This window comes from Mobula hypostoma, chromosome 5 (genome assembly GCF_963921235.1).
Source record: "Mobula hypostoma chromosome 5, sMobHyp1.1, whole genome shotgun sequence".
In the NCBI taxonomy this organism is placed as follows: domain Eukaryota; kingdom Metazoa; phylum Chordata; class Chondrichthyes; order Myliobatiformes; family Myliobatidae; genus Mobula; species Mobula hypostoma.
In genome coordinates, this window is record NC_086101.1 from 181,766,623 (window position 1) to 181,791,747 (window position 25,125).

Here is a 25,125-nt window from a genome sequence, read left to right on the forward strand (position 1 = left end):
CTGGACAAGATAGAAAACTTTTCAGCTTACATTGTGGGCAACATTTTAGTTGACTTGAATTAAGATTTGAAATAACAAATATAGGCGATGTTTTGAAAAAAATGGTGAGTGATAGGGAAATTTCATGATAATTTTCAGGATCAACGGACCAAAATCCATAGTCGTCGTCATTGTTAGTTTGCATCTGGAATTTCCAGTTGGCGGACGATTTCCCTCCACGCCACTCTGTCCCGACACTTGTCCACAACATCCCTAGTCTTGTCCAGCTTGGTCCAATCCTTGATGTTATCCAGCCATGTTGTTCTTTGCCTTCCTCTTCCTTTCTTTCCCTCCACCTTTCCATATAGCAAGTCCGACAAGATGTTATCTCTCCGCGTAACGTGTCCACAATAAGCAACTTTTAACTTCATGATCTTCTCCAGCAGTATCCGTGATCTATCAACTTCGGACAAAACCCTCTCATTTGCAACTTTCTCTACACAGCTGATCTTCAACATTCGTTGATAGCACCACATTTCAAAAGCATTAATTCATAACCCATGAGATACACCCAAAAGTATTCAGGAAGCAAAGTCTTTGTTGTCCAGTGTTACCTGTACTAGGTGCCTGTGCTTATTCTGTTCATTGCATGCACTGGATGAATTCCTCTGTCAATAGCTTTTTGGAACTAATACAGTCTTATAGTGGTTGGCATCCGTCTGTCTCAAAGGACAATGGGTCATGATGATCATCAACCTCACAGGCCTGGGTGAAAGGTATTGGGACCTTGAGATGCCCAGTCGTCAAGATCCCCCTCTCAGCCTCACCAGTGTAGTTCAAAGGAAAGCTTATGAAGCAAAACATTTGGCACCAGTTGGCTGCAGGAGCTGCTGGAAGGATGTTCAATGTCAATCTAGCCGCCTTAGGGGCTCCACTCACTGTCAGGGTTTACTCCCGTAGCTTTCGTCTCTCCTGAGGCAGTGGGGCTATTCACTCATAGCTGGTGATCTGGTTTACAAGCACCAGGGCATGTTCACATACTGGTGAGCCCACATGCTACGTGTGCGGCGGCCAGACCTTCTCCCATCCTCTGTCGTTCAGCCTCAGCTGGAAAGGAATTCCATTTCTATCTGTCACTAGCGAGGAGGCACTACATGAGGCTTGCCGTTGAAGAGGATATGTACTGGCAGGAAGAGACTTACACATTCAGCTCTCCTTTTTGAAAGACTGCTCGCCAGTGGTGGAAGCCGCAAGTGAGAGCGACAAGCACTACCCACTGCACGACCACACTGGATGCATCACAACAACTATTTTGACATCACAGTTTTACAGTATTGTAGTATCATTGGTAGTGTTCTAATTTGTTCTGTATTTCATTTAAATATATAATTCAATTCTCAGTTTGTCTTTTTATATCTTTTTAACTATTTCCATGAAACCTCAGGTAATTGGGGCAGCCACTTAATTGGGCTAAAATGTACTAGTGCCAATGTGTCCCAATTTACTGGAGTGCAAATTGAATAAAAATAAAGTTAGAAGTATAGATAGGGAATAAGATATTCATAAGTACCTCAATACCAGTGTGTATTGACAATGCAATCGTGTAAACAGCATTATAAAAGTAGTTTAAAGTGTCTTCAGTGCAGTGTAGCGTCTGAGGTAATAGATAGAGGGGTAGGTGGGCTAACTAAAATTGGAATAACTGTCAGGGTTAATTAAGTTTTAAGATGGCAATGAGTTTTTGTTTTAACAGCCCTATAGTGCTTTACAGAAGGGAGTTTTTGGTAAGGGCAGTTTGCCGGGTGGGTAGAGTCTGCAATGATTTTTCCTGCCTCTTTCTTTGTCCTGGACACATGCAGGTCCTGCAGTGATGGACGACTGTAGCCAATGACCTTTTCTGTGGACCTGACAGTTCATTGTAATTCTCATATATTATGAGAGGGTGCTGCGCCAAACCAGGATTCTCTCTATGATGGTAGTATCCAACTTCTGGAAGAACCATATCCTCTGCCAAGCTTTTTTGTTAATGAAGAAGATATGGTTCTCCCACATGAGATCAGTACAAAAAGGAATCTTGCACTATCCACAAATCAAGCGGAATTTGTCAAGCCTCTGGGTTGTGTTTGAATTTGGAATCTCTGACAGTGCTATTAGTTTGATGAATTACGGTGGAGAATGTTGCAGTATCTTTCACAAATGGCAGCTAGGCCCCACCATTTTACCCCAGGTGATAGCCCCCTGCATCGGTAGCTTATACTGTGAACAAATGTAAGCTGTGCCACGTTGTAGAAGATTCTGCCTTGTCAGTGGCTCTGTCCTTCAAGAAGAATGAAAATTTCATGTTCACCTTTGTAGCAATTATTGTTCCTACCTTCTTCAAAGAGCTTTCCCAATGTCAGAGACAAAATACCCTTGCTAATTTAGGTAGACTTGCTTTGTACTAAAAGGCACCTTTGCATAGTGCAGTAACAAATTACAACAGTACTTTTTTCAAAGAATCAAAAGTACTTTCATTGTCAAAGTATGTATGCAGTATAGGAGCAGCTCTGAGGTTCTCACAGATAGCCATGAAACAACGAAAACCATGGAACACGTTCAAAGAAAACATCAAATAGCCTACGCACAAAAAAGAACCAACAAATTGCGCAAACTGCATCATAAAAATGAGTGAAAAACACAGAACGTGAAACACAAAATCGAAAAGGTCCCGGCATATTCAGTTTATTATCTGCAGGCCACCCTAATTCAATGTCAACCAAGATAGGAACAAAAAAAGGAGCAATCAGAAACCAGGAACACATCGTAAAGTTTATCATGGAGTATGGACAGCTCTGCATTTATTACCCCGCTTTTCTATTCTAACTTCCTTATTTTCATCCTCTCAGTCTTTCTCATTTCCCTGAAATCTCCTTTCCATTCTTTCTTCCCCTCCTGCAATCCATCTTTTCAATATTTCTTTCTATTGTTTTATTTTTTTCCTTTCTTACTCAACTGGAATTGCCCTTATGGCCATTCCAAGGGGGCTAATCAGAATTAATCACTTTGTTGGGCCTGGAATCACTTTTCATACTTCCATGTAACTTAAAAGGAGCTCTATACAAAGTTCAAAGTTCAAAGTAAATTTATTGTCAAAGTTCACAAATGATTCAATTTTGCAGGCATACTCAATAAATCCATAGAATAATAACCATAACAGAATCAGTGAAAGACCTCACCACCTTGGGTGTTCAACCGGTCTGCAAAAGACAACAAACTGTGCAAATACAAAAAAGAAAGAAATAATAATAAGAAATAAGAAATAGGTAAACACGAGGAAATCTGCAGATGCTGGAATTTCAAGCAACACACATAAAAGTGAACACAGCAGGCCAGGCAGCATCTCTAGGAAGAGGTACATTTGACGTTTCGGGCAGAGACCCTTCGTCAGGACTAACTGAATGAAGAGCTAGTAAGAAATAGGGCCGGCTGGTGGCGCAACGACATCGGCGCCGGACCCAGGAACAGAGGTTCCCGGGTTCGAAACTAGTCGGGTCCTCTCCCGAGTACGCTTTCCATCCGTGCCGGGTTGAGTGTCAAGATCGCAACTCGACCTCGTATAATAAAGGGAAAATACTGTGAAAATGTCTGTGTGAGGGGTGGCGCCCCACACAGTCTCTCTCGCTCGCTCCGCGCCTTGTAAAAAGCCATGAAAAAGACATCATCATGGACGCACGCACAGACTCGCACGCATGCAGGCACACGCCAAAAAAAAAAAAGAAATAAGAAATAAATAGCGAGAACATGAGATGAAGACTCCTTGAAAGTTTTTTTGTTGGTTGTGGGAACATTTCAATGGTGGGGCAAGTGAATGTGACAGAAGTTATCCCCTTTGGTTCAAGAGTCTGATGGTTGAGGGATAGTAACTGTTCCTGAATTTGGTGGTGTGAGTCCTAGGCTCCTTAACATTTTTCCTGACGGCTGCAGTAAGAAGTGAGTACGTCCTGGATGGTAGATGTCCTTGATGCTGTTTTCCTACGAAAGTGTTTCGTGTAGATATGCTTTATGGTAGGAAGGGCTTTACCCATGATTGGCTGGGCCCTATCCATCACGTTTTGTAGGATTTTCCATTCAAGCACTATGGTGTTTCCAATACAGACTGTGATAAGTCATTCAGCGTCCTCTCCACTACACATCTATAGAAGTTAGCCGAAGTTTTAGATATCATGCTGAATCTTCGCAAACTCCTGAGGAAGTAGAGGTGCTGTTTTCTTTGTAATTGCTCTTACGTGCTGAACCCAGGACAGGTCCCTCTGAAATAATAACTCCAAGTGATTTAAAGTTGCTGACCCTCTCCATTTCTGATCCTCCGATGAGGACTGGCTCATGGACAACCCATTAAATCTATGCTAATTCTCGGTGCCATCTCAGCAAGACCACTTCCCTACAATTCTCTTGCCTATGCCCATCAACTCTCTCACCCCTCCAATTCTCCTGCCACCCACGTCCACAAGGGGCAATTTAAAATGGTTCCGTTTATTATCAGAGAATGTATGCAATATACACCCTGAAGTACTTGTCTTCACAGACATCCACGAAAAACAGAACCCCAAAAGAGCAAACGACAGAAATACATTAGAACCCCAAAGCCCACTCTCCCCTCTCCTGTGTAAGCAACAGCTTATTAACACATTAACACATTGATTATTAACACATCAACCTCTCCCATTTCAGCAAGAAGCATCAGCACCTACCACCCACCAAGCACCAGCAAAGCACCCAGTGAGAGACCATGACCTACAGTCAACAAGAGGTATAGTTTACCCGACAGGTCGACATGCCACAGGCTCTCTTGCTCTCACTAACAAGGCATAGAGGGATATCAGCCATTTTCACAGTGAAGGGGAAGACTGACAGTCACTGTTACGATATTACAGTCTGCCGCATCACTTTTCCATACATCCGCCACAGCAAAATCCTGATGGTCCATCTCTCACAATGCCTCAGTCAGCAACACCAGCCTGGAACCGGTCATCCACAGGGCCGCATCCTGGAGTCACCATCTTCCAAGCGGCACCTGGGGAACGTCGGGAAATGGTCGGCCAACAAGCTCCAAGAACAGGAACTCATCTGCCATTAAAAAAACGCAGTTTGAATGCCACTTACAGATCAGGGCCTCGGTAGAACCCCAACCATCTTGAAAAGGAAAAAAAATGAGACATTAAAGAGAGGAATTTAAATGTCTATCAAGATGAGCTCGAAGAAGCAGCCACTTGGCGCCAACATAATTTTGTCCGAACACATAAATTATCAGTAACATAATAAAAAACTTTATCTAAATCATTACCAAAATGTGAAAAATCGTGGTCCCAGTACTGACCCCTGAGAAACACTGGCCGCCAAACAAAAAAGGTCCCTTTTATTCCCACTCGCTGTCTCCTGCCTGTCAGTCATTCCACTATCCATACCAGTATCTTTCCTGTAACACCATAGGATTTTATCTTGTTAAGCAGCCTCACGTGAGGTACCTTATCAAATGCCTTCTGAAACTCCAAGTAAACGACATCCACTGTCTCTCCTTTGTCCACCCTGCTTGTTACTTCCTCAAAAAACTCTAACAGATTTGTCAGGCAAGATTTCCCTTTACAGAAACCATAACAGAGAGAGAGTGAGAGAGGGAGACAACGTGTGTGTAACAGAGAGAGTGAGAGAGGGAGACAACTTATTTTATCATTAGTCTTATTTTATTAATAGTCTCCAAGTATCCTGAAACCTCGTCCATGATAGTCACGGGGACCGGACGAGATGCACCCCAGGCTACTGTGGGAGGTGAGGGAAGAGGTTGCTGAGCCTCTGGCAATGATCTTTGCAGGGAGGGAGAGGTTCCAGAGGATTGGAGGGTGGCGGACGTTATTCCCTTATTCAAGAAAAGGAGTAGAGATAACCAAGGAAATTATAGACCAGTGAGTCTTATTTCAGTGATTGGTAAATTGACAGAGAAGATCCTGAGAGGCAGGATTTATGAACATTTGGAGAGGCATAACATGATTAGGAATAGTCAGCATGGCTTTGTCAAAGGCCCGTCGTGCCTTACGAGCCTGATTGAATTTTTTGAGGATGTGACTAAACACAGTGATGAAGGTAGAGCGGTACATGGCAGTGATTGTCAGGAACACTACGAAGAGGGAGATCACCATCAAGCGGGGGATGCCCTTTGCACATCTGTTCCCGGTGATGGTAGTGTCTGGTGTCCTTGTGAGACAAGCCGGGGAGAAACAATTGACAAAAGGGGGGAAGTTGACCGCTGATTCATTCAACTTCGGGGAATCCCCAGTTCCTGCGGGTTGGAAGAGCAAGTTGGTAGAGAAGATGTTGAAGCTGGAAGGTGTCTTTTCCACTGATGAGTTTGATGTGTGTTGTTCCAAGAGCACGCGTCACACTGTCCGGGTGACTGAGGTTACCCTGTTCAGAGAAAGGTCACGGCAACTGGCCCCTGCAGAGGTGGAGGATGTTCGGCAGCATTTGCGTAAGTTGAAGGAAGCTGGGATCATCACTGAGTCCTGAAGCCCCTATGCGTCCCCAATAGTAGTGGCCCGAAAGAAGAATGGGAAGGTACGGATGTGTGTGAACTACAGGACTCTGAACAGATGCACCGTCCCTGACCAGTATACTGTCCCGAGGATTGAAGACACGCTGTCCTGCTGAGTGGGGCAAAGTGGTTGAGTATACTGGACTTGAGGAGTGGATATTACCAGATCCCCATGAGTGAGGCTGACAAAGCGAAAACGGCATTTATATGTCCCCTGGGATTTTTCCAGTTTGAAAGGATGCCCCAGGGCATCTCAGGAGCCCCTGCAACCTTCCAGCAGGTCGTTGAGGTATTTATGGGGAATTTGCTTGAGGTATTGGAATTTCTGGATGACCTCATAGTGTTTGGATCCACTTTGGAAAAACATGAAGCAAGACTGCTGAAGGTGCTGGGCTGCCTGAAAGCTGAAGGGTTAAAACTTTCCCGAGACAAGTGCCAGTTCTGCCAAACGCCTGTCAGCTATGTGGGGCACATAGTCTCACAGCTGGAATAGCTACAGATCCAGCTAAGGTAGAGGAGTTTACCACTTGGCCAAGACCCCAGACTGTGAGCGCTCTGTGCTCATTCCTCGGGTTCTGTGGTTACTATCAGAGGTCGAAGAATACTGCAAGTCGTGCATTCAATGCATATGTCGGAAGACACTGCCATTGCAGGCAGCTCCCTTGTCCCACTTGCAGAGTGTGGGGCCTCTGGACCTGGTGTGTATGAATTTCCTGTCAATAGAATCCGATGCCAGCAACACGACAAATGTCTTAGTCATCACGGACCACCACACCAAATATGCTCAGGCTTTTCCTACCAAGGACCAGAGGGCATTTACGGTGGCAAAAGTGTTATGGGAGAAGTATTCCATCTATTATGGCCTTCCCAGGTGGATACATGCGATCAAGGACGGGATTTCAAGAGCAGACTCATCCATGAGTTACTGGGCATGCTTGGAGTCGAGAAGTCGAGGACCATGCCGTATCACCGCAGGGTGATTCCCAGCCAGAGAGGTTTAACTGGACTTTGCTAGACATGCTTGGGACCCTGGAGATCAGCAAGAAGAGCAGGTGGAGACAACATTTGGGCATCTGGTTCACAGTTACAACTGTACCGAAATGAGGCTACTAAGTACTCGTCATATTATTATATGTTTGGGTGTGAGGCGAGGTTGCCCATTGACCTTTGTTTTGGAATTGAAGAGGGTGACTTACCCCTGAAGACTTATCTGAAGTATGTGTCTGATATGGGAAGAGAGCTGGAAAGGGCTTACAGTATAAATTAGCTGGGGTCGCGGCTGCCAAGCAGAATCAAGGAAATAAGAGGAGGTATGATCAAAAGGTGAGGTTCTCCCAACTCCTGCCGAGAGACCGAGTCCTCATAAGGGCTACCCAAAAAGCAAGAGCTGGCTGACCACTGGGCAGCTACACCCTATGTGATGGAGAGTCAGTTGCCAAGCCTACCAGTAGTCCAGGTGAAATCAGAGGATGGGAATGGGGGTGTCAAAATTCTCCATCAGAACCACCTACTGCCCGTGGGACGAGAGGTGCAAGTAGACCCAGAGCCCGACTTGGAGACTACACCTAGTAGAGGACTCTGCAGAAACGCGGGGCAACTGCAGGGCCCACAGCGGGAGAGGTTAGGCCGGCCACCACCCCTGAGAGGGATACTGATTCGGAGGATGAGGACCTGGATGTGTGGTATATGCCGCCTTTCGCTAACTCCCCACTGATTGAGGAAGAGACTTCTGACCCTTCTCCCGTTGAGACAGGTGAAGTGGGGGGGGGGGGAGATATCCGTGGGCAGCCTGGGTTGCAGTGGGACTCTGCAGGAGAGGAAGTGGGGTTTGGCCACAGGACAGAGGGCTCCGAGTTGCATGAGTGATAGGTTGGGGGAGGCCTTGCCAGGTAGATCAGAAGTATTCCTAATAGAGTCTGAACCTGAAGAGTTAGATGATGGGGTACGGAGATCTCAGAGAACTAGGAGACCACCGGATAGGCTGGCCTACGTAGCACCAGGGGAACAGTGTGTGACCCCTACCGTGTTGGGGAGCTTTGTCACTGCCTTTTGCACCTGGATTGTTCTTTGTCTTTTGCATGAAGGATTGGCGAATTATCTCTACGTTATGAGGACATGACTAAATTTGGTGGGGAGAGTGTAACATGCTGTAAGGTTTCACTGCTAATGTAATGGCTTCTCTGTAATGTTCCACTGCTAAGGTAATGGTTTCTCTGTCGCAGCAATATTTGGGTTATGACTAGAGATAAGGGGGCATGTTAGCCAATGAGTGAAATGTTGTTCTTTCTTGTGTGTCTGGGAGCCAGGAATTCGCGGTCTTTTGCTGGGGAGAGATGAGGAGAGAAGACGCGATTGGAGAGAGTTGGTAGACTGGCGGGTGGAATGGACTTGGAGCGAGGGTTCAAAGGTCAGCAACGATCAGAGGAGGTCGATGGCGGACGAGCGGCTTATCAGTGAGCTCCAACATTGCACAATAGATTGTTTCATGAGAATGGGCCCTTTTTTCTTTTTTGTTTCTTTACTAACCATATAGTCAAATTAAGAATTATAAAGCTCAATCGTTTAATCGCATATTGTGCACTGTTTGTTATTTCGTGGCACTGATTTATAACAGGGGACACATCGTGCAGCGTCCACCCAAACGAGATTTCTTAAGTTTGGTCGGGCCGGGGGTGGGGGGGGGGGTCGCGCGCGGGCTATCATCCTCTATATTAAGCTGTTAGCCGAAACAAGAGTTACATATGTCATTGGTACCAATATGTACCACAAACTCTGACTGCTCACCCTACCCTTTCAGGATATTGTGGATGTGTCCAGAAACATTTCAGACCCTGGCACCTGGGAGGCAAACTATCATCCGTGTTTCCTTTTCATGTCCACAGAATCACCTATCTGTCCCCCTGTCTATAGAGTCCCTGTTACTGCTGCCATCGTCTTCAGTTTGCTACCCTTCTGAGCCACAGGGCCAGACAGAGTGCCAGGGAGACAGCCACTGTTGCTTTCCCCAGGTAGGTCATTCACCCCCCACAACAGTACTCAAAATGAAGAACTTATTGTTGATGGAGTTGGCCACAGGGGTGCTCTCCACTATGTGACATTCTCGACTTCCCTCTCCTGACAGTCAATGATTTATCTGTCTCTTGTATCCTTGGGGTAACTACCTCCCTGTAGCTCCTGTCTATCACTGCCTCACTTACCCTAACAAGCTGAAGCTCATCGAGCTGCAGCTCCAGTTCCCTAACACAGTCTCTAAGGAGCTGCAACTCGATGCACCTGGTGCAGATGTGGCCATCGGGGAGGCTGGGAGTCTTTCAGATATCCCACATCCGCCATCCAGAACAAAACATGGCTCTGCAGACACCCCCTATTCTCTCTCGAGTTAAATAAGAAAAAAGGAATGAACTTACCTACTTACCTAGTCTCCATCTGTTCTTGCTGAAGCCTTGTTGAGCCAAAGCCTTATTACTCTGATTCAAGACCCCTCCAAGGATGACCACCTCCCTTTTATAGACACTGGGTTTTTAAAGGTTTTTGTCAGAGGTCTGCGGGAATGCTCCTGTTGTGTCTGTGCAGTACTCCAATCAACTTGATGGCATGAACATTGAGTTCTCCAATTTCAGGCAGCCTGGCAACCTATGACCCTTTTCCCCTACTCTTGGTCTACCCAGTTTCTCCCACATGTACCCCAGCCCCCATCACTCTCTTACATTCCTCTCCTGCTTTCCAGAACCCACTGTGGACCAAGCCAATACCATTAAGCAAGGGGTCTGTGGACCCCAGGATGGCAACCCCTGGAGAGACAATAGACAATAGGTGCACGAGTAGGCCATTCAGCCCTTTGAGCCAGCACCGCCATTCACTGTGATCATGGCTGATCATCCACAATCAGTACCCTGTTCCTGCCTTCTCCCGATATCCCTTGACTCCGCTATCTTTAAGAGCTCTATCTAACTCTTTCTTGAAAGAATCCAGAGAATTGGCCTCCACTGCCTTCTGAGGCAGAGCATTCCACAGATCCACAACCCTCTGTGTGAAAAAGTTTTTCCTCAACTCCATTCTAAATGGGTCTACCCCTTATTCTTAAACTGCGGCCTCTGGTTCTGGACTCCCCCCAAAATCAAGAACATGTTTCCTACCTCTAGCGTGTCCAATCCAATCCATTAATAATTTTATATGTTTCAATCAGAACCCCTCTCATCCTTCTAAAAGATGAGGGCTTGAATCAGACTGCTGTCTGTTTACTTTCTTCCACAGATGCTGCCTGACCCAATAATTTCCACCAGCTTCCTGCTTGTTAGCTGGAGCTCCAACTTCGGACTTCATCCTAGGATTCGCCAATCACAGATTTGACCTTCGGGTGTCAACTTCTGGACTCACTGATCATAGGCCTGATGTTTGGGCCTTAACCTCTGAACTCATAGTCAATTGGGCCTACTGATTTGATTTTTAGTTCCCATCCTGAGGTGATTAATGTGTATCATGATGCTGCTATCTGTATCCTTTAAAATTAAATTAAAGTGACGGAATTGATGAGTCTATTAGTGATGCAAGTAAAGTTAAACTGTCACCAAATGAAGATGTGTGAGATTGTGATTGAGCGCACTGGAGAAAACAACATGAATGATTACTGGGTCGGACCATCTTTTCCGTGCACTTAACAGGATGTTGTAAAACATAATAAACATGAAATGGCTGGATTAACATCAAATTATAATCAATTAACTGTGAATCTGCAAGATATCAGGAGAATCTAAGGATGTTCAAGACTAACGAGATAAAGAAAATTGCCAATCTAATTGTGAGATGTTTCCAACATTGTCTTTCATGCAGCTGTTCATGACCATCTGCAATCACTGATATTTTTCATCTCGAGATACAGCACAGTAACAGACCCTGCTGGCACAGCGAGCCCAAGCCACTCAGTTACACTCATGTGACCAATTAACTTAATATCCCGAACGTCTTTGGAATGTGGGAGAAAGCTGGAGCACACGGAGGAAACCCAAGTGGTCCCGGTGAGAATGTACAAACTCCTTAAACCGATGGAATTGAACCTGGGCAGTGAGCACTGTAATAACCTTATGCCCCACAAATATGATCTATGTGTCTTCTGGAAGCCTAACAAGATCTCTAGTACACACTGAAGAAGGTGAGGATATATTAGGGAAGGGGAGTCAGTTTGATAAGGGCCCCCATCATCCAGAACATGCCCGTTTCTCATTGCTGCCTCAGGAAAAGGGTACAGGAGCCTGAAGGCACACACCCAACAATTCAGTGATAGCTTCTTCCCCTCTGCCATCCCATTTCTGATTGGACATTGAACCCATGAACACCACCTCACTACTTTTTTGTTTCTATTTTTGCACTACTAATTTAATTTAACTATTTTAATGTGTGTATATATATATATATATATATTTACTATAATTCACAGTTTTTTTTCTTTTCTATTATCATGTATTTCATTGTACTGCAGCCACCATGTTAAGAAATTTCATGGCATATGCCGGTGATACTAAACTTGATTCTGATTAATCTATGATCCTGCCTTTTACTACATACTCGTTCAAAGGATGGTGGCTTTGCAGAGTGAACCTGTATCCTTCTTATCCTTGAGAAGATGCTACCCTGGAGGTTTGCCCACAGCCCAATGCAAAGTTTTGACCGAAACATCACTAAAATTTCTTTCCTCATATAGATATTACTCATACAGAGGTTACTTACAGAGGCAAGGAGGAATTCACCACCCAGAGGGTTGTGAATCTGTGGAATACATTGCCACAGCCAGCCATTGGGTATATGTAAAGCAAAGGCTGGTAGTTTCTTGATTAGTCATCAAAGGTTACAGGGAGAATGGGGTTGGAAGGGATAACAAATCAGCCATGATTGAATGGTGGAGCAGACTCAATGAGCCAAATAGCCTGTTTCTGCTCCTATGTCCTATGGTTTCATGGACTTGCTGATTATTCCAGATTCCAGTGTCTGTAGTCTCTTGTGTCTCCTGTGTACACACAGTGTTAGGAAGAGAGTTTCAGGATTTGTCCCAGCATTGGTAAAGGAACAACAATATATTCCAAGTCAGGATAGTGTGCGGCTTGGAAGACCCCTTCCAGATGGTTGTGTTCCAGCATGGCTGACCTGCTACCCCTGTGAACACCATTCTTCTGCCTTCTCCTCATGACCCTGGACTCCCTGACCAATCAAGAACATATCAACTGTGCTTTAAATATACTCAATGACTTGGCCTCTACAACCATCTGTGCCAATGAATTCCACAGACATACCACCTTCAGGCCAATGAAATTCCTCCTCATCTCTCCTCTGAATGGCCATTCCTCTATTCTGAGGCTGTGCCCTCTGGTGCTAGACTCACACTCTATAGGAAACTTCCTGTCCACATCCACTCGATCCAGGCATTTCAATATTCAAAAGATTTCAGTGAGATCCACCCACCCCCTATTCTTCTAAACTCCAGTGAGTACAGGCTCAGAGCCATCAAACGTTCCTCATGCATTAAGCCTTTCAATCCCAGAATCACTCTCATGAACCTCCTCAATGCTCTCCAATACCAACACATCTTTTCTTAGAAAAGGGGCCCAAAACTGCTCACAGTACTCCAAATGTGGTCTGACCAATGCTTTATAAAACCTCAGCATTACATCCTTGCTTTTATATTCTAGTCCTCTCAAAATGAATTCTAACATTGTCTTTGACTTCCTTACCATCAACTCAACCTACAAGTTAACCTTTAGGAAATCCTGCACAGGGACTCCAAAGTCCCTTTGTACATTGATTTTAAAATTCCTCTCCATTTTGCAAATAGTCTACATCTTTTTTCTTTCTACTAAAGCATATCAATGTACACTTCCCTACACTATTTTCCATCTGACACATCTCTTCAGCTACCTCTTTCAGAACTCTGGGCGATTGCCCACCTGACCCAAGTGACTTACCTACCTTCAAATCGTTCAGTTTCCCAACCACCTTGTCCTTAGTAATAGCAACCACACTTGCTTCTACCCCCTGACACTCTTGAATTTCTGGCAAACTCCCATGATGACTGATGCAAAATGCTTATTAAGTTCATCTGCCGTTTCATCCCAGCATCCATATCCGGTGGTCTAATATCTACTCTCTTCGTTATTTTACTCTTTATACATCTGAAAAAAAACTTTTGGAATCCTCTTTTATATTATGGACTAACTTACCTTCATAAGTAATCTTTTCTCTCCTTTTGGCTTTTTTAGATGCCTTCTATTAGATTTTAAAAGCTTCCCAATCCTCTAACTTCCCACTAATTTTTGCACCATGATATGTCCTCTCTTTTGTTTTTAAGCTGTCTTTGACTTTCTTGTCGGCCACAGTTGCCTCATCCTCCCTTTAGAATACCTCTTCATCTTTGGGATGTATCTATCCTGTGCCTTCTGAATTGCTCCCAGAAACTCCAGCCATTGCTGTTTTGCCATCATCCTGCTAGAATCCTTTCCAATTATCTTTCTCATACCTCTGTAATTTCCTTTTCTCCACTGAAATACTGATACATCTGCCTTTACCTTCTCCCTCTCAAACTACAGGCTTCCTTCCTCACAGTCTCTCTACACACTGCATTGTCCATCCTTCCCCATCCTCAACCCTATCACTTTGGGTCCCATCCCTCTGCCAAATTAGTTTAACCTCTTCCTAATAACTCCAGCAAACTTGCCTACAAGGATTTTGGTCCCTCTTGGGTTCAGGTGTAATCTGTTCTTTTTGTACAGGTCATATCTTCCCCAGAAGACATCCCAATGATCCAGAAATCTGAAACCCTGCCCCCTGCACCAGTTCCTCAGCCACTCATTCATCTGTCGTATCATCCTATTCCTGCCCTGACCAGCGTGTGACAGTGGGAGTAATCTAGAGGTTACTACGTTGGCGGTCCTGCTCTTCAGCTTCTTCCCTAACTCCCTGTACTCTCTGCGCAGGACCTCTTTCCCCTTTCTACCAATGCCATGAGTGGGAATGTTTGCCACGACCTCTGGATGCTCACCCTCTCTCTTGAGAATATTCTGCAGCCACTCTGAAACATCCTGGATCCTAGCACCTGGGAGGTAACACACCCTTCTGGCTTCCCTTTTCATGGCCACAGAATTTCATGTCCAACCCCCTGTCTATTGAGTCTCCTATCTCTCTGCCTGGCCTTACCCTTCCCTCGTAAGCCACTGAGTTGGCCACAGTGCTACTGGCCTGGCTGGGGCTGCTGTGCCCTGATAGATCTTCCCTCCATCTCCAGCAGTACCTAAAGGGGTGTACTACTTGCTGAGGGGAATGGCCACAGGGGAATCCCGCATCGACTGCTTAGTCCCCTTACTTCTCCTGGTGGTTACCCAGCTACTCTCTAAAGGCCGCACTCTGGGTTTGGCTACCTCCGTAAAACACTGACATATGTCACAAAAGTTTTTGTTCCATGGCAGCAGCACAGTGCAAGACATAAAATATGTTATATGCTATAAATAGAAATGTATAACATTTAAATATTGTAAATAGAGATGAAAAATAGTGATGCAGTGTTCATGGGTGCACTGTCCATTCAGAAATCTGATGGCGGACGGGGAGAAGCTGTTCCTGAAATGTTGAGTGTGGATCTTCAGGCCTGTGTACCTCTTTTCTAATGAGAAGAGGGCACGTCCTTGGTGGCAGTGGTCCTTCATGATCAATGCCATCTTTTTGAGGCATCACCTTTTGAAGCTGACCTCGATGGTGGGGAGGCTATCGCTCATGGTGGAGCTAGCCGAGTTTGCAACCCTCTGCAGCTTTTTCTGATCTTGTACAGTGGCCCCCCCTCCCCTCCATGTCAGACAGTGATTCAACCACTGAGAATGCACTGTTAAATCCACTGTTAAAAAGTAATGGTTTGAAGATAACAGGACTCAATATCTCTTTCCCTCTCCTCTATCTGAGCATTCCCTGGAATAAAACATTTAGTCGCACTTTCCCCGTGACTCCAGAGACAAACAGCTCGCTTAATGGAGACAGGGTTACACAGGTCAGAGTGTTGCAGTGAACTCACAGGAACAGAGGGGCGTCTGTGCAGAGAAGCTCCAGATGAATCTATCGGACAGCGTTTGAACTGTAAATCCTATTCACTCCGAACTGTCCATTGCAAGACTTAGTGTGCAAATTGTGGATATCTGGCCCTTATCAAAGAGTCTGACTGACCCATTTAAAAGGAGTGAGGTGTTCTCTTTAGATGCTATTGTTTGAGGTTAAAAGTCTGGACGGGTTAACAGTAGGGATGTTTGGTTTGCACTGATAGCGATAGGGGATGTGAGAGAACATTCATGAAAGCCTGGCCAAATTCCAGTGGGAGTGCGGAGATTAGTAGCTCCCAGGTCTAGACTTGCCCCCCTCTCTATATCCTTTCCCTCTGCTAGGTGGCCCCCTTCGACAAACACAAGCAGACTGCTGGAAAATGCAGACCTTTGCTTATCAGTTTCCCTTTATCTTCTGCTCTGAACTCATCCAGCCTCGTATTTCCTGTGTTTTTGCCTGCTGATCAACTTTGATCTGTTTATATTCCAAATGTTTTTTTTCTCTGTTGCTGGCACAGCACGGTTTGCAGATGGTGGAGAGGGGGTTGAGAAAGGAGCGGCCGGGGTGGGAAGGAAACATTAGTCAGAGTCGTCAACAAAACATATTGCCAGACTGGTGATAGGGTTTTAACCTTTATATACATTACAACCATATTAACTGTTTTCAATATTGTAAATAGTACTATTTAAGTAGTACAATAGTGTTCTTTTTCTTTTGCAGCAACTCTGTATCAGTGGGGTAAAAGTAACCTGTGTCACGTTGCTCTAAATCCAGCTCACATTCCCTATTAGCCGGTGAACTATTAGGAGGCTTGGTAAATTCTGCTTCACAACAATAGGAAGAGCCAGCATTGAAGGATCAAAAAGCAACGTTTCTATGAACACTTTCTTGCCACAAGTCAGTTATCCGTGTAGTAACTTTTCAGACACTGGTAACGAAAATACAGCTGGGAAACAGGAACCTGAACCCGAAGAACCTGTAATATTTTAGCTGGTCACAATGCCATTCATCTTCCTCCACTTTCAACATGTTAAAGAGCTTTTTAATCACATGGTGCTACAGAAATGCAGCCATTCTCTGTGAGTGAGACCATTTGGGGACGTGTCTTGTAGACTTGGCTCTTGATCAAAGGTGGGAAGGGAAACAGAAAGTAACGAAGCCTAGATACGGTGGACAGCCAGCAGGGTGGTAATACGAGAGGCCATAATAAAAAAAATAGAAAACCTACAGCACAATACAGGCCCTTCGGCCCACAGATCTGTGCCGAACATGTCCTTACCTTAGAAATTACCTAGGGTTACCCCTAGCCCTCTATTTTTCTAAGCTCCATGTACCTATCCAAAAGTCTCTTAAAAGACCCTATCGTATCTGCCTCCACCACCGTCACTGGCAGCCCATTCCATGAACTCATCCGTCGGTCTTGCGAGACCGTGGATCTGCGCCTGGAAAGTCTTCACTCTCCAGGGCGCAGGCCTGGGCAAGGTTGTATGGAAGACCAGCAGTTGCCCATGCTGCAAGTCTCCCCTCTCCACGACACCGATGTCGTCCAAGGGAAGGGCATTAGGACCCATACAGCTTGGCAGCAGTGTCGTCGCAGAGCAATGTGTGATTAAGTGCCTTGCTCAAGGACACAACACGTTCCCTCGGCTGGGGCTCGAACTCATGACCTTCAGGTAGCTAGTCCAATGCCTTAACCACTTGGCCACGTGCCCAGACGTGAACTCATCACTCTCTGCATAAAATACTTACCCCTGACATCTCCTCTGTACCTAGTTCCAAGCACCTTAAAACTGCGCCCTCTCATGCTAGCCATTTTGGTCCTGTGAGAAAGCCTCTGACTATCCACACGATCAATGCCTCTTATCATCTTATGCACCTCTATCAGGTCACCTCTCACCCTCAGTTGCTCCAAGGAGAAGAGGCCGAGTTCACTCAACCTATTTTCATAAGGCATGCTCTCCAATCCAGGCAACATCCCTGTAAATCTCCTCTACACCCTTTCTATAGCTTCCACACCCATCCTGTAGTGAGGCGACCAGAACTGAGCACAGTACACGTGGGGTCTGACCAGGGTCCTATATAGCTGCAATATTACCTCTCGGCTCCTAAACTCAATCCCATGATTGATGAAGGCCAATGCACCATATGCTTTCTTAACCACAGAGTCAACCTGCGCAGCAGTTTGAGTGTCCTATGGACTTGGACCCCAAGATCCCTCTGATCCTTCACACTGCCAGGAGTCTGACCATTAATATTATATCCTGCCATCATATTTGACCTCCCAAAATGAACCACCTCATGCTTATCTGGATTGAACTCCATCTGCAACTTCTCAGCCCAGTTTTGCATCCTATCAATGTCTCGCTGTAAACTCTGACAGCCCTCCACACTATCCACAATACTCCCAACCTTCACATCATCAGCAAATTTACTAACCCATCCCTCCACTTCCTCATCCAGTTCATTTATAAAAATCACAAAGAGTAGGGGTCCCAGAACAAATCCCTGAAGCACACCACTGGTCACCGGCCTCCATGCAGAATATAATCCATCTACAACCACTCTTTGCCTTCTGTGGGCAAGCCAGTTCTGGATCTGGGCTATTCCTACTCCTTTTCTTGAATAAGGGAACAACATCTGCAACTCTCCAATTCTCCAGCTACCCTCCCATTCCCATTGATGATGCAAGAATCTTTGCTAGAGCTCAGCAATCTCCTTCAACGCCTCCCAAAGTAGCCTGGGGTACATCTCATCAGGGCCTGGTGACTTATCCATCTTGATGCTTTCCAAAAGTTCCAGCACATCCGTTTTCTTAACATCTACATGCTCAAGCTTTTCAGTCTGCCAAGGTCCTTTTCCATAGTGAATACCCAAGCAAAGTACTTATTAAGTACCTCTGCTATCTCCTCCGGTTCCATACACACTTTTCCATTGTCATACTTGATTGGCCTATTCGCTCACGTCTTATCCTCTTGCTCTTCACATATTTGTAGAATGCCTTGGGGTTTTCCTTAATCCTGCTCACCAAGGCTTTTTCATGGCCCCTTCTGGCTCTCCTGATTTCATTCTGAAGCTCCCTCCTGCTAGCCTTATAATCTTCTAGATATCTATCATTACTTAGTTTTTTGAACCTTTTGTAAGCTCTTCTTTTCTTCTTGACTAGATTTACAACAGCCTTTGTACACCATGGTTCCTGTACCCTACCATCTTTTCCCTGTCTCTTTGGAACGTACCTATGCAGAACTCCACGCAAATTTCTCCTGAACGTTTGCCACATTTCTGCCATTCATTTCCCTGAGACTATCTGTTCCCAATTTATGCTTCCAAGTTCCTGCCTGATAGCCTCATATTTATCCTTACTCCAATTAAACTCTTTCCTAACTTGTCTGTTCCTATCCTTCTCCAATGCTATGTTAAAGGAGATGGAATTGTCATCACTATCTCCAAAATGCCCCCCCCCCCCACTGTGAGATCTGACACCTGACCAGGTTCATTTCCCAATACCAGATCAAGTACAGCCTCTCCTCTTGTAGGCTTATCTACATAATGTGTCAGGAATCCTTCCTGAACACACCTAGCAAACTCCACACCATCTAAACCCCTCAGTCTAGGGAGATGCCAGTCGATATTTGGGAAATTAAAATCTCCCACCACGACAACCCTGTTATTATTAAACCTTTCCAGAATCTGTCTCCCTGTCTGCTCCTCAATGTCTGTGTTACTATTGGGTGGTCTATAAAAATCACCCAGTAGAATTATTGACCCCCTTCCTGTTCCTAACTTCCACCCACAGAGACTCCATAGACAATCCCTTCATGACTTCCTCCATTTCTGCAGCCATGACACGATGTCTATTCAAAATCAATAATTTTAAAGTGATTGCAGGTATAAGTGTAAAGCGTATATCAGAAAAATGAGAAAATCTGCAGATGCTGGAAATTGAAAGCAACAAACACAAGATGCTAGAGGAACTCAGTAGGCCAGGCAACATCTAAGGAAAAGAGTAACCAGTTGACATTTCGGGCCATGACACTTCATCAGGCATTCAGTGGGGCAGGAGCAGGCAGAAACAATGGGTCTACCTGGACAGTCAGGTTTGTGGATGTCGGGTAGGAGATAGAAATGGGAGGTGTGGAGTAAGGGAACTATAAGGTTGGTGGCAGTAGACGTGAAGTTCTTGATGAAAGTTCTCGGCCCAAAATGTCGACTGTTTACTTTTTCCCTTAGATGCTACCTGGCCTGTTGAGTTCCTCCAAAATTTTGCGTGTGTTGGTTTGGGGAAATGTCAGAGGCAAATTCTTTATATAAAGAGTGGGAGGTTCAGGGAAGCCCTGCCAGGGGTGGTGATAGAGGTAGGTACATTAGGGACATTTATGAGACTTTTAGAAAGGCACAAAGTTGAAAGAATCATGGAGGGCTAAGTGGGAGAGAAGGATTATATTGATCCTGGACTAGGATTAAAGATCATCATGGGCCAAAGTAAATGTTCCTTTGTTCTCAATAGTTCTTGCTTACTTATTACCACTGTTATTGTTTCTCTTTTGTATTTTCAGTTTGTTGTCTTTTGCACATTGGTTGTTTGTCAGCCATTGGATGTAGCCTTTCATTGATTCTATTATGGTTCTTGAATTTACTGAGTTTGCCCATAAGAAAATGAAACTCAGGGTTATATATGGCGACATATAAGTACTAAGGTATAAATTTACTTTGAACATTAAAATGTAAATCCCTTCAGAGCAAAGAGTGACATTTCAAATTGCTAGTGAATTAAACACTAATATGAAAGCAAGATAGCAAGATGTTCAACCAATTCTCCTGGCAGTTTATTCCATATGCCTATCACTCTCTGCCTGAAGTAGTTGCCCTCCCACCCCAGGTCCCTTGTAAACCTTTCTCCTCTCACCTTTAACCTATACTTTCTTGTCTTTGATTCTCTTTCCCTGGGAAGAAAAACCATGTATTTTCACTCTATCCATACCTCTCATAATCTTATACTTTTCTGTCAGGTCACCCCCCCCCCCACCCCCCATCTCTGATGCTCCAAGGAATAAAGTCATAGATTGCCCAACCTCACCCTATTATTCAAGCCCTTCAGTCTGGCAACGTTCTTGTAAAACTTCCTTGCACTCTTTCCAGCTTAATAACGTCTTGCCTATAACACAGTGGCCAAATACTTCAGGTACGACCTAACCAGCATCTTGTATGATTGCAACATTACGTTATGGGTTGATTTGCCAAAAGGTTGTAATGCCTGGGTTCTCAAAGCATGTGCTTTATTTAAAGTTCAGAGTAAATTTATTATCAATGTCACCATATTTTACCTTGAGATTCATTTCTTGCAGGCATTCACAGTAGAAGTAGCCAGCCGGTGGTGTAGTGGCATCAGCACTGGACTTCGAGGCAAATGGTTCCGAGATCGAATTTGGCTGGCTCATTGCACGTTCTCCACCCGTGCTAGTTTGAGCGTCGAGCTAGCAGCTCAGCCTTGTGAAAATCATTCAAATGCTATGGTATCGGCAAAACTGCCACTCAAGGTGCCACAGGGCGTGGAAAGGAACAACAATTCACAGTAGAACAAAGAAATAGAGTAGAATCAATGAAAACTAAATACAGAGATTGACAAACAACCCATGTGCAAAAGAAAACAAATTGTTGCACATACAAAAACAAACAAAAAATAATATGAAGAGCATGAGTTCCTCCTTCTTGTCCTTTGTGTCTAACAGTTCTACCACTTGAGCTATCCGTTCCCCTATTCCTTGACCTCCAGTTGACATTTTGCTGTGCTCAGCTTCAGTTCAACAGCTCTGTGCCCAGTTCATCAGATTAAATGAGGTCCTTGTCCATGCAAAGAGATGACTCCAGCTAAAGCAAGTTTAAAAACATGTAATTAGATGCGGTAATATCTAATTTGTTATGGACTCCGATGTTCATGCCTTACACCAGCCTAAGTGAGATGAAGAGTACTGATTAGAGTAAGCAGCCACAGCTCACTCATGAATCCTGCTCCCATAATCTGATTTCTCTGACAGTGGGACAGAGTAATGCACCGTTGCCTGCTAGATGTCCTCAGCCGTTCCCCGAGGCAGTCTTCTCAAATAATAGCGGCCCTTTCTCCTTCTTTACACACGACAGCTGACTCGCCTTGCCCTTGCAATAATTGCGTATTGGCGCGAGATAAATGGTAGTTCGAGATGAAAGGTTCATTCAGAAACCAAAGGGAACTCTCAGAACGAGAGTCATTTCAGAGAGTTATAACAGTTCACTGTGAAAGGCTTTCCAGGGAGTCTAACATCCTGTGTCCTTTATTTTACCAAGCAGGCTTTTGGCCTGCCATCTGTTTGAATGGCACTGTTGAGTCAAAGGATACAAGTAATTTGCTAGTGAAGCACCAGGGAGCTGATTTCAACCCTGACCTCTGGTGTTTATTCTTCTCCACAGATGCTGCCTGACTTGATGAGTTTCTCCAGCTTTTTGTGTGCATTGATCAGGATTTCCAGCATTTTGTGTCTCTGGTGTTGGCTGTAGGGGATTCTCTGTGACCCCGCTTTTTTTCCGTATGTCTCTTTCCATTGCATTATGACAACGGATTTCAACTTCAGCCTCAGCTTATTCCATTCCATGCATTAGTTTCTGACTGAGTTCCTATGGGAAAATGATGCTGAGTTTCCAATGTCATTCCCATACTCCCCTCCTCCCCCACTCTGTCATCTGCTATCACCCACCAACTCTTGCTTCAATCCTTCCTTCCATCATTTTATGTTAGCTATCTTCCTTCTTTCTTTCAGTCCAGATGAAGGGTCTCATCTGTCCACTTATCTCCTTTAATGTTGCCTGACCCGCTGAGTTCTTCCAGGATTTTGTGTGTGTTGACCCTCAGGAAGGGGAAGTCGTAGGAACTCACAACAGTCCATCATTGAGGGGTCAGCAGTGGTTTCAAGTTCCTGAATGGCAACGTCTCTGAAGAAGACATACCAGTGGATAGACTTCATTAGGAGTTTGAGGAGATTTGGTATGCCACCAAAGAGACTAGAAAATTTCTACAGATGTACCATAGACAGCATTTTGACTGGTTACATCACCCTCTGGTATGGAGGCACCACTGCACAGGATCAGAAAAATCTCCAGAGGGTTGTAAACGTGGCCAGTTCCATCAAGGGCAGTAGCTTCCCCACCATCAGCGACATCTTCAAGGGCAGCATCTCAAGACGACAGCATTCATCATTAAGGACCCTCAATGTCTTATTCTCATTACTAGCATTAGGGAGGAATTACAGGAGCCTGAAGACACACACTCATTGTTTTAGGAACAGCTTCTTTCCCTCTGCCATCAGATTTCTGAACAGTCCATGAATCCATAAACACTATCGCACTATTTTTGCTCTCCTTTTGCACATTTTTATACAGTATTTCTTATTTCAACCTTTAGTAATTCTGTATGGATTGCACTGTAAAGTTGCTGCAAAACAACAAATTTCACGACATATGTCAGTGATAATAAACTTGATTCTGAAAGTAAGCATCTCTAGATCTTGATTCTGTGCCTGGTAAAGGCTCTACATAGAATTACTTCACGTGGCCTTTGCAGATGGTGGACAACACAGACTTCCATCTCTTTGGTGTAAACCTGTGTTATAGCCACTGCAACTCATTTCAAGGACAAACCTCTTTATATATTGCAGAATAATCAAATATTATGGCTAAGTGTAGGGCTGGTCTCTCAAGGTGTGGACTATGGCATGCATTTAAATCCCGCCATGGTCACCGGAGAACTTAAATTCAAGCTTCTGTCTCTCCAGGTAATCGTTTCATTTCCACTCCTGTCCGTTTCCGGCATCTCCAAACCGGAATGCTTGAAACCACTGTTAAAAAAGGCAGTTCTGAATTGCCTTCTGCTTATTTCTCGCCAATCATTAGTGACAAAAATCACTGCTTTTTAAACACAAACACATGTAACTAACACTATTTAAATAGTATCTACTCTAAGCACAATGTGGCAGTCTAACCACCAAATAAGTGCACGCGATTGACTCTAGCAAGTAACAGTTTGCCAATAGTCTTCTCTCCCAAATAAGGAACATAGTTTCCCAAATAAATGAAGGTTCTTGAAGAGTTTTTGTTCTTCAAGAGTTGTCCCAATTAAGCAACTGTCCCGATTAACCACTAAGTTTGACCCTTGTCGTTATGAGTGCTCTTGGGACCAGTCTAAGCTACCCTCTGAATTGCTTGTCATCCATCACCGATTGTTTGCTAAGTTCTACTACTTAAGTATTGGAAAGATTCACTTACAGGCTGTTTTCAATTCACTGTTTCCATCTCCTTTTCCTGAAATCACTTAAGTTTGTTCAGAATCATGGGTGTCATATCTGATCCTGAGATAAAATACCTAAACTACTAGAAAATTCAGTGGGTCAAGCAGCATCTGTGGAGGCAAAATCACATTTTCAATATTTCCTTTGACACACTGTATCAGTGAAATTGTTACCCATTTTTTCTATTCCTCGATCTGACAATTCTGTGTATAAGACACTGTTGAGGATGCACTTATGTTCAACTTTGGTTGCCCTTCTATTGGAAAGAGGGCAGAGGAGATCAGAATCAGGTTTAACATCACCAGCATAGGTTGTGATATTTGTTAACTCTGTGGCAGCAGTACAATACAACATATAATAACAGAAAGAAAGAACCTGTGAATTACAGTAAGAATAAATATATTAAATAGTTAAATTAAATAAGTATTGCAAAATAGAAATTTTAAAAAGTATCGAGGTAGTGTCCATAGGTTCAATGTCCATTCAGAAATCGGATGGCAGAGGAGAAAAGCTATTCCTGAATCATTGAGTGTGTGCCTTCAAGCTTCTGTACCTCCTTTCTGATGCTATACATGGGAAGAGGGCATACCCTAGGTGATGGGGGTCTTTAATGACAGCCACAACCTTTTTGAGGCATTGCTCCTTGAGGAATTCCTGGATACTACGGAGGCACGTACCCATGATGGAGCTGACTAAGTTTACAACTCTCTGCTGCTTACTTTGATCCTGTGAAGTAGTCCCTTCATACCAGATGGTGATGCAACCAGATAGAATGCTCTGCAAGGCATATCTGTAGAAACTTGCGAGTGTTTTAGTTGAAGTACGAAGTCTATTGAAATACCTGATGAAATATAGCTGCATCGATATGTTGGGTCCCGGTTAGATCCTCAGAGATATTGACACCAGAGATATTGCTCTCTCTTTCCACTTCTGATCCCTCTATGAGGACTGATATGTGTTCCCTTGACTTACCCTTTATGAAGTCAACAATCAGTTCTTTGGTCTTACTGACATTGAGTGCTATGGTGAGAATGAATGAGAATGTAAGAGCAGATTATTATTTAACTGGTGAAAGACTGCAGCATGCTGTCGTGCAGAGGGACTTGGGAGTACTTGTTCATGAATCGTAAAAAGTTGGCTTGCAGGTACAACAGGTTATTAAGAAGGCAAACGTTGGCCTTCACTGCTAGAAGGATTGAA